Raw genomic sequence first — 10,057 nt, 5'->3', positions numbered from 1 at the left:
TTTGCTTTTATATTCCAGTCTTCTTGAAATAAATGGTAACATTGCTTTTGCCTTCCTCACCACAGACTCAACCTTCAGTGAATCCTGCACAAGGACTCCCGAGTCCCTTTGCACCTCAGTTTTTTTCAATTTTCTCTTCATTTAGAAAATAATCAGCCCTTTCATTTATTTCACCAAAGTACTTTCCAACACTGTATTCTATCTGCCATTTCTTTACCCATTCTCCTAATCTAAGTCCTTCTGCAGACTCTCTATTTCCTTAAAACTACCTGCGCCTCCACCAATCTTTGTATTGTCTGCAAACTTTGCAACAAAGCCATCAATTCCATCATCCAAATCATTGACATATAACATAAAAGCATTCCCTGTGGAACACCACTTGTCACTGGCAGCCAGTCAGAAAAGGCTTGCTTTAATCAACCTCTTTGCCTCCGGCCAATCAGCCACTGCTAGAATCTCTCCTGTATTACCATGGGCTCGTAGCTTGTTCAGCAGCCTCGTGTGTGGCACCTTGTCAAAAGCCTTCTGAAAATCCAAGTACACAACATCATCTGATTCTGCTTTGTCTAGCCTGCTTGTTATTTCTTCAAAGAATTCCAGTAGATTTGTCAGGCAAGATTTTCCCTTAAGGAATCCATGCTGACTACGGCTCATTTTATCATGTGTCTCCAACTGCCCTGAGACCTCATCCTTAATAATCAATTCCAACATCTTCCCAACCACTGAGGCCAGTCTAACTGGCCTATAGTTTCCTTTCTTCTGCCTCTCTCCCTTCTTGAAGCATGGAGTGACATTTGCAATTTTCCATTCTTCTGGAACCATACCAGAATCTAACGATTCTTGAAAGATCATTACTAATGCCTCCAAGATCTCTTCAGCCACTTCTTTCAGGACTCTGGGGAGTATTCCATCTGGGCTAGGTAACTTATTTAACCTTCAGAGCTTTCAGTTTCCCAAGAACCTTCTCACTAGTTATGGTAACTTCTCACACTTCATACCCTTTGAAAACTGGAACTTCCACCATACTGTCCGAATGCTGATGGCTTGATCCAGGTATCCCCGACCAGGGAGAAGAAATGCTGTCTGGAGTCTTGTTCTCGCCCACAGAACCTCCTTTCCATTCCCCTAACTAATGAATCCCCCTTCACCAGAGCATGCCTCTTCTTCCCCCCTTCCCTTCTGAGTCACAGAGGCAGACTCAGTGTAAGAAATCTATCACCCCTTCAGCCTCCCAAATGACCCAGAGTTCATCCAGTTCCAGTTCCAACTCCTTAATGCAGATTGTTAGAAGCTGCAGCTGGATGCTCTTCTCACAGTTGTAGTGGTCAGAGATACCGGAGGTCTCCCTGCCTTCCCACATCCCACAAGAGCAGCATTACACTATCCTGCCTGACATCTCTGCTATTCTAGCTGAGCAGATATAAAGAAGGAAAAAACGAGCTTTCCTTTCCTTCGCTTCCTCTGAGTAAAGCCTACTCTTTGCTGAAGCTTTAAGATCACTGCTCTATGCCCACTCAGAGGACAGCCACTGTGAAAATGGCTGCTGTGCTTGCCCTGCCTTCCTTTAATTTGCTCTTCCTAATCAATCCCAAACATTGGTTGGCCATTGGTCAAAGCTCTAATATGCTGCTCTGACCCACACCTGCATTTACCCTCAGGCAGGGGACCTGATTGAAGTCCCTCCTCTCCAAACTTCTGAGGTCTGGATTGCTACCTGCTCAAAGATGACGTGGGGCCCAGGATGGCGGCATTGACGGGATTCCAAGTCAAGTCGTCACTTTTATTGTCATTTTGACCATAACTGCTGGTACAGTACATAGTAAAAATGAGACTTTTTTCAGGACCATGGCGTTACATGACACAGTACAAAAACTAAACTGAACTACGTAAAAAACAACACAGAAAAAAACTACACTAGACTACAGACCTACCCAGGACTACATAAAATGCACAAAACAGTGCAGGCATTACTATAAATAATAAGCAGGACAATGGGGCAATAAGGTGTCAGTCCAGGATCTGGGTATTGAGGAGTCTGATAGCTTGGGGGAGAGAAACCATTATATAGTCTGGTCATGAGAGCCCGAATGCTTCGGAGCCTTTTCCCAGATGGCAGGAGGGAGAAGAGATTGTATGAGAGGTGCGTGGGGTCCTTCATAATGCTGTTTCCTTTGCAGATGCAGTGTGTAGTGTAAATGTCTGTGATGGCAGGAAGAGAGACTCCGATGATCTTCTCAGGTGACCTCACTATCCGCTGCAGGGTCTTGCGATCCGAGATGGTGCAATTTCCGAACCAGGCAGTGATGCAGCTGCTCAGGATGCTCTCAATACAACCCCTGTAGAATGTGATGAGGATGGGGGGTAGGAGATGGACTTTCCTCAGCCTTCGCAAAAAGTAGAGACTCTGCTGGGCTTTCTTTGCTATGGAGCTGGTGTTGAGGGACCAGGTGAGATTCTCCGCCAGGTGAACACCAAAAAATTTGGTGCTCTTAACGATCTCTACCGAGAAGCCGTCGATGTTCAGCGGGGAGTGGTCGCTCTGTGCCCTCCTGAAGTCCCTGTGTAATCCTCAGGTTCAGCCGGTGGCGTAAGTCTAGGGAATACAGTCTCCGGTCCCGCCAAACGTGTGAAATCTCATTTGTGTGGATGCTATGTGATATGTTACCCTGTTACAAATCAGTACCACAAAATATCAGACAGGACACCATAGGCAATTAAATGATTTAGCTATATAATTCTCAATTTGACTACAGGGCTAGTAAGGAAAAACAAAATGAAAAGGGCCCATTTTAATGAAAGTCTAATATACACGGTGGAGCGCACGGTTTCCCATCCGTTAGTCCTCCATCGAATTCCTCTGGGTGTCATCACCTGACCCCTCACTCCACATCCACTCCATCCTGTGGTCCACGATTTGTCTTTTTTTGTGTCTTCTCACTTCATCTCTCGCCAAACAAAGCCCGTGAATACCTTGCTCTCGGGCACACGAGAAAGTAAAAACTCTTCCCTCATTGGACGGCACACATTCCAAAACCCCCATTATCTCTATCATAACCCAAACACTGCTGCTATGGAGAAACCATTACATTAGCAGTGAAACCCTCTGAATGCGGAGCAGTATGTATCGGCCAGATGGGGCACAGGGTGGAAACTCTTACCAAGGAGCAGCCAAGGTATATCCGTTTGGGTTACCCAGTGAAATTGGCAGCAGCAGAACATTACATTCATTATGGCCATAGGATTGACTTTGATGGCATAAACCTACTGTGCCATTGCAATGGCTTTTGAGGCTACCCAGTGAAGAAGAGAATAAGAGAATATGCCAAGAGAATAAAAAATTTAATAAAGATGAAGGTCATGCTCTAATTCAATTGTAAACAAGCTGGGACAGCAGAAATCTGATTGGTTGAGAACTAACCAAACAGGAGTGACAGACTAGGTATGCCTGTGCATCCTTCCTGATGAAGATGGCAGGGGCTGTCATCAAAATATCAGTTAAAATCCATACCTGTACCCAGTTGGAAGCCAGAGAAGAGTTTTTTTTTTGTCATATGCACTGAGAAAGCACAAGATTCTTTTTCATATAGTCATGCTCTTTGATAGAAAGAGTAAAGCTGTAGTCTCTCTTCTAAACAAGGAGAAAATTAAAAAATCAGAGGTGCAAAGTGACTTGAGAATCCTTGTGCAGAATTTGCTAAAGGTTAATTTGCAGGATAAGTCAGTGGTGATGAAGGCAAATGCGATGCATTTTGAGAGGACAAGAACAGGGATATAATGCTCAGGTTTTATAAGGCATTGTTCAGACTGCACTTGGAGTATTGTGAGCAGTCTTGGACTCCTTATCTAAAAAAAGATGTGCTGGCTTTGGAGAGGGCCCAGAGAAGGTTCATGAAAATGATTTTGGGATTGAAAAGCTTATTATATGAAGAGCATTTGATGGCTCTGGGACTGTACTCACTAGAATTGAGAAGAATAAGGGGGGGGGGGGGATATCATTGAAACTTATCAAATGTTGAAAGACTTTGATAAAGTGGATGTGGAGAGGATGTTTTCTGTCATTGGGAAGTCTAAGTCCACAGGGCACAGCCTCAGAAAAGAGGGATGATCATTTAGAATGAAGATGAGGAAAAATTTCTTTATCCAGACAGTGGTGAATCTGTGGAATTCGTTGTCACGGGTGGCTGTGGAGGCCAAGTTATTGGGTATATTTAAGGCAGAGGCTGACACACTCTTGATTAGTCAGGGCATGAAAGGATATTGGGAGAAGTCAGCAGATTGTGGAGATGGCAAGATAAAACAAACCTTAGAAACAATCTGTATGGGTGACTTGCGAGACTTAGTTTTTTCCACTGTATCTCATGTCGTATGACAAGAAATAAAACATCCATTTCCAGAATGTGAAATCATCATAAACGCTCTGGAGCTGAGGTGTCCTGATGATTATGGTAGATTCATGTGCTAGAGTTGGGGCAGATCTAATTGCACCAATATTTCAAGGAATGGATAGCTTTCCTACTAGATGGCTATGTCAGTAAGGATGTGTTTTTGGCACCTGTAAAGGGGTGGTGTTACACTCTTGCTGGTAGAAAGGCTAACTGAAGCTGCTGAAAACAGTGCAAGTAAACAAATTTCAAGGCCCTTTCCAAGAGAGTTGAAAACACTTGCACGCCTGTGATATTGCAATGTGCGTCAGACTGGAATTACAGCCAGAAACATCCTTTTGAGCTCTGCATAATACCCTGGCGTGGATAGAATATAGAACAATTCTCTCTGTGTTAGGTAAGGTGGAATAATGCTCTTGGTATCAGAGATTTGAATTCCAGCCCATTAATCATTAAAGGTTTCTTTCTGACCATTATAAATAGAGTAATTATACAGCTGTAATCTAATATAGATGCAACTTTTATTTTCTAACATCACTAGCATAAAGAATTGGTTCCAAGGCAGTACAGGAATATTATCAAGAAAATGACTTAACACATTCTGGTATAGATGTCCAAAAGATGTAGGATTTAAGACCATAAGACATAGGAGCAGAAGTAGGCCATTCATCCCATTGAGTCTGCTCCACCATTCAATCATGGCTGATGCTATTTTTCCCTCGTCAGCCCTGCTCCCCAGCCTTTTCCCTGTAACTTTTGATGCCATGTCCAATCAAAAACCTTATCAATCTCTGTCTTAAATACACCCAATGACCTGGCCTACACATCTACCCATGGTAACAAATTCCACAAATTCCCTGCCCTCTGGCTAAAGGAATTACACTGCATCTCTGTTTTAAATGGACATCTCTCTATCCTGAGGCTGTGCCCTCTTGTCCTAGACTCTCCCACCATGGGAAATATCCTTTCCATATCTACTCTGTATAGGCCTTTCAACATTCAAAAGGTTTCATTGAGGTCCTCCCTTATCCTTCTGAATTCCAGTGCATACAGGCCCAGAGCCATCAAAATTTCCTCATATGGTAACCCTTTCATTCCTGGAATCATTGTTGTGAGTAGCTTCTGAATCCTTTCCAATGCCAGCATATCTTTTCTTAGATAAGGAGCCCAGAACTGTTCACAATACTCAAGGTGAGGCCTCACCAGTGCCTTATAAAGCCTCAGTATCACATCCCTGCTCTTATATTCTAGACCTCTTGAAATGAATGCTAGCATTGCATTTGCCTTCCTCGCCACTGACTCAACCTGCAAGTTAACATTTGGAGTGTTCTGCACAAGGACTCCCAAGTCCCTCTGCATCTCAGATTTCTGGATTTTCCCCCCATTAGAAAATAGCCTGCACATTTATTTGTTCTCCCAAAGTGCATGACCATGCATTTTCCAACATTGTATTTTATTTGCCACTTTTATGCCCATTCTTCTCATCTTCTTAAGTTCCCCTGCAGCCTTCTATTTTAAGGTGGATCTTAAAATAGAAAAGAGATGGAGATCCATTGAGGTTCATGGCAAAAATTTCAGCATCCAAGTGCTTGGGAGATGAAATCACTGCCACCCATGGCAGTACTGTATAATTAAACTGGTATACAGTGAAGAAATCAGTTGGGATGAGTGTATTTATTTCAAATAGTAACAGACCAGCAGGAGATTATAGAAATATGTACCAGAAACAATGTATTATATTGTAAATATATGACATAAAATGGCCATCCCTGAATTATAAACACAAGAAGGTCTGCAGATGCTGAAACTACAAAGCAACAGACACAGAATGGTGGAGAAACTCAACTGGTCAGGCAGCATTAATGGAAATAAATAATCATGTTTTCTTTATTGACAATTCAGACTATAATAAACCTAACCTATCATGTTTACGTCAATATTGATTCAATGGTCTGAATGGCTTCTGTGTTATAAGATAATATGAGAAAAATGATAAATAAGAGATCTCTGCTTTGCAGATCGGCTTTGAGATAGAATAGAGAATAGAATAGACTGTATTTTTTTCATCTTGCATCTTGTTGAGGATTATAACTTTAAAATAGAAAATGAATAATGGAAGTGACTTAATGTGGTAAATTCATAATTGACAAAATTAAATAAAAGAAAGATTAAGCTTCAAGAAATTAAAGTCACATGTACTCACAATTGTTCATGGATAACTAAGTAGCAATCTCTAGAAGGCCCCATGATCTCCACCTTCACCAAGATCATTTAAGATTGTTTAATGTCATTTCCAACACACAAGTCATATAGTCACAGAGCCATCGACAAAATACAGCACAGAAATGGTTCATTTGATCCCATCAAGTTGTACTGAATTATTTAAACAGAGTAGTGTAAAGAAGAAAGAAACAATTTTTAATATAGACCTGATGCAGCAGCAAAAAAATGCAGCAAGATCAAGAACGGAATAATTAAAAAGCAAAATAAATATGAATACATACGATTGCTTATATGCATTGATTGTATGTTCATAAATTGACACTGGGTACAGGAATGCCTATCATAATAGGATACTCTGATACAGGCAATTATGATAGGCCCCAACACATATATGCATGCTGAAGTGTTTGCAACCATCTCCAACCGTTCAAGCTTGTTCCAATACAGAAGCTGTTCTTCAGCTAATTCAATTCATTCCATTGTGTGTCAGGAAATTGAAAAATTCATTGGGTAACGCAGAAACTATTGACCTTAAGAAGAGTCTAGCTGTTGTGCCTGAGATTAGTGATCCAGTTCTGGTTATTGCTTGAGTCAAGCTTTTCTAGGTACACCCACATTACTAGCAACTGCTTAGAATCTGAACAAATTTTTGAAATTTGCTTCACCTGTCCTAAGACTATGTAGTTAAGATTTGATTATATTTACCTTTACTGATTAATTGCTTCCTCTTTAGTTATTGACCTTAGCATCTTGTTAACAATAAACATTAAGTTAACTGGCCTATAGTTTCCTGACTCATGTTTTTCCCTTGTTTGAACCAAAGTGTCACATAGTTTGTTTTCCAATTTTATAGTGCCATCCTGGAACTCAGCCTTGAAAAATTTTATCTTATGGGTGAATTATCTCTGCAACCACTTCCTTTAAAACCCTTGGCTGAGCCTTCAGGTTCTAGTTTCTTGTCTACCTTCATCATTTTGGATTTCCCCAACATGTTATCCCTTGTGATTGGGAGTTTTATAATTCCTCCCTGATATTTGAAATGAGCCGCTCTGTGAATATCTATTTACTTATTTATTGAGATACAGCACGAGGTTGGCCCTTCTGCCTCCTTCAACCCAGACCCCCTAGCAATCGCCCAATTTAATCCAATCCAAATCAAAGGAAAATTTACAATGACCAATTAACCTACCAACTGGTACGTCTTTGGAGAGGAAACAAGAGTACCTGGAGGAAACCCATGTGGGCACAGGGAGAACAGACAAACTACTTAGAGGCAGTGGCAGGTATTGAACCCGGGTGCGTTGTGCTAGCCATTACGCTACCATCCCCCCCCACCCCCAAGGTCTATTGCAATACCTCTTGTTTTAATATTATATGCAAGTTTTCTGAAAATCAATTTTCTCCTCTCTTATCAGAGTTTTAGTCTTTTGCTCCTAGAGCATAAAATCATTTGGCTTGTCAGTCCTTGCCATTTTGTATGCTCTACTTTTTAATTTAACATTAATCTTGATGCCCTCTGTTAACTGCAGATTGTATTTCTGTCTCAAGGAATCCCTCATACTATTTAGAATAAATTCCTACTGAGTGGTACCATTCAGGATAAAGCAGGACAAACCAAAACTATTAACAATAATACCTTTGATTCCAGAAGTTTATTATTTAAGTCCAACTCTTGAAATGTAAATATCTAACAACAAGCTGATTTTTGTTGTTTAAATCTTTGATATTGTGGAAGCTTTTTGCAGGTTGGCTGCTATATTACTTGTTGTAATACAGCTACAGTCTAAACACGCTGATGTTCGCAAGCAATTTGGAATACTCTGAGATGGCAGATCCAGTTCATTGCTACCGTGAGCTGAGCTCAGCAGTGTCTGTCAGCGTCATCTCACTACACCTAAACCACCTGGTTAAAACTCATAAAAATCTGATTACTCAAGACAAGCACAGTTTTAATTTTATGATATCTAGATGAAAACATGACAAATAATACCTCACTTAATCCAAACTGAGCTCCTGGTTTGATATTTTTAAATATATATTTTGTTGGACTTTTAAATTAACCCCAACGTGCAAGTTCTGTGATGCCAAAGATTTATACAAATCCCAACACTAACATAATCATTGTTTGACATTCCATTTTTCCCCACAACATATGGTTATTATCTCTCCACTTTCTGTATAGAATTGCTAATATTAAAATTCCAGGGAAGCCATGGAAATTTTCAACCAATGACTTTCACACTCCATACCAATAATTTATAATCAGAATCAGAATCAGTTTTAATATCATTGGCATATGTCATGAAAATTGTTGTCTTTGCAGCAACAGTACAACACAATACATGGTAATGGAAAAAATGAATTAATGTAAATATATATATATAAAATGGTTAAGTTAAATAAGTAGAGCTAAGATTTTTAAGAAGTATTGAGGTAGTGTTCATGGGTTCAATGTCCATTCAAAAATCAGATGGTAGAGGGGAAGAAGCTGTTCCTGAATTGCTGAGTGCATGCCTCCTTTCTGATGGTGGCAATGTGAACTGGGCATTTCCTGGGTGATGGGGGCCCTTAATGATGGACCCTGCCTTTCTGAAGCATTACTCCTGAAAGATGTCCTGGATACAAGCGGAGTCTAGTTTCCATGACGGAGCTGACTATGTTTACAACCCTCTGCAGCTTACTTCAAACCAATGCAGTAGCCCCCTCCCCCCATCCTTACCAGACAATGATATAACCAGTTAGAATGCTCTCCTCAGTGCATCTATAGAAAATTGCGAGTGTCTTTGGTAACATAGCTCCTCAAACTCCTAATGAAATAAAGCTACTGTCATGCCTTCTTTGCAGCTGATCCTCAAAGATATTGACCCCCAGGAACTTGAAATTGCTCTCTTTCCACTTCTAACCTCTCTACAAGGACTGATGTGTGTGCCTTTGTCTTACCCTTTCTGAAGTCCACAGTCAGTTCTTTGGTCTTACTGACATTGAGTGCAAGGTCATTGCTGCAACACCACCCAACTAGCTGATGTATCTTGCTTCTATACGCCCTCTCGTCACTATCTGAAATTCTGTCAACAACAGTGGGAAGTTTTATCGTGAATGTAGTTGTGGACTGACAAGAATCTTTCCCTTGATTCTTTAATCCACAGTTTGGTTTCCACCATTGGCTTCTGATACTTGTTGCCCATGATGTAAGAACGGGGATTCCATTGTAAGCAATAAAATTTAAAACTGTATTTGCTTCAATCAATCAGACATCAAGAACAGAACATTTTGAGTCTTAGATAAAACCCCTTCACACTGCATATTAAATTTCCTTTAAATATTATGAAGCTCCTACCGAGAATTCCATTAGCAATTTAAATGTAACCTTTCCCTGAAATATATTGGAAAAACTACAAGAGACATCATCTGGTGCAATGTATCAGTGGCTAAGTGTGCTTACTGAAGTTTTA

This window comes from Hypanus sabinus, chromosome 8, assembly GCF_030144855.1.
Source record: "Hypanus sabinus isolate sHypSab1 chromosome 8, sHypSab1.hap1, whole genome shotgun sequence".
In the NCBI taxonomy this organism is placed as follows: Eukaryota; Metazoa; Chordata; class Chondrichthyes; order Myliobatiformes; family Dasyatidae; genus Hypanus; species Hypanus sabinus.
This window is presented reverse-complemented; position numbering follows the sequence as displayed.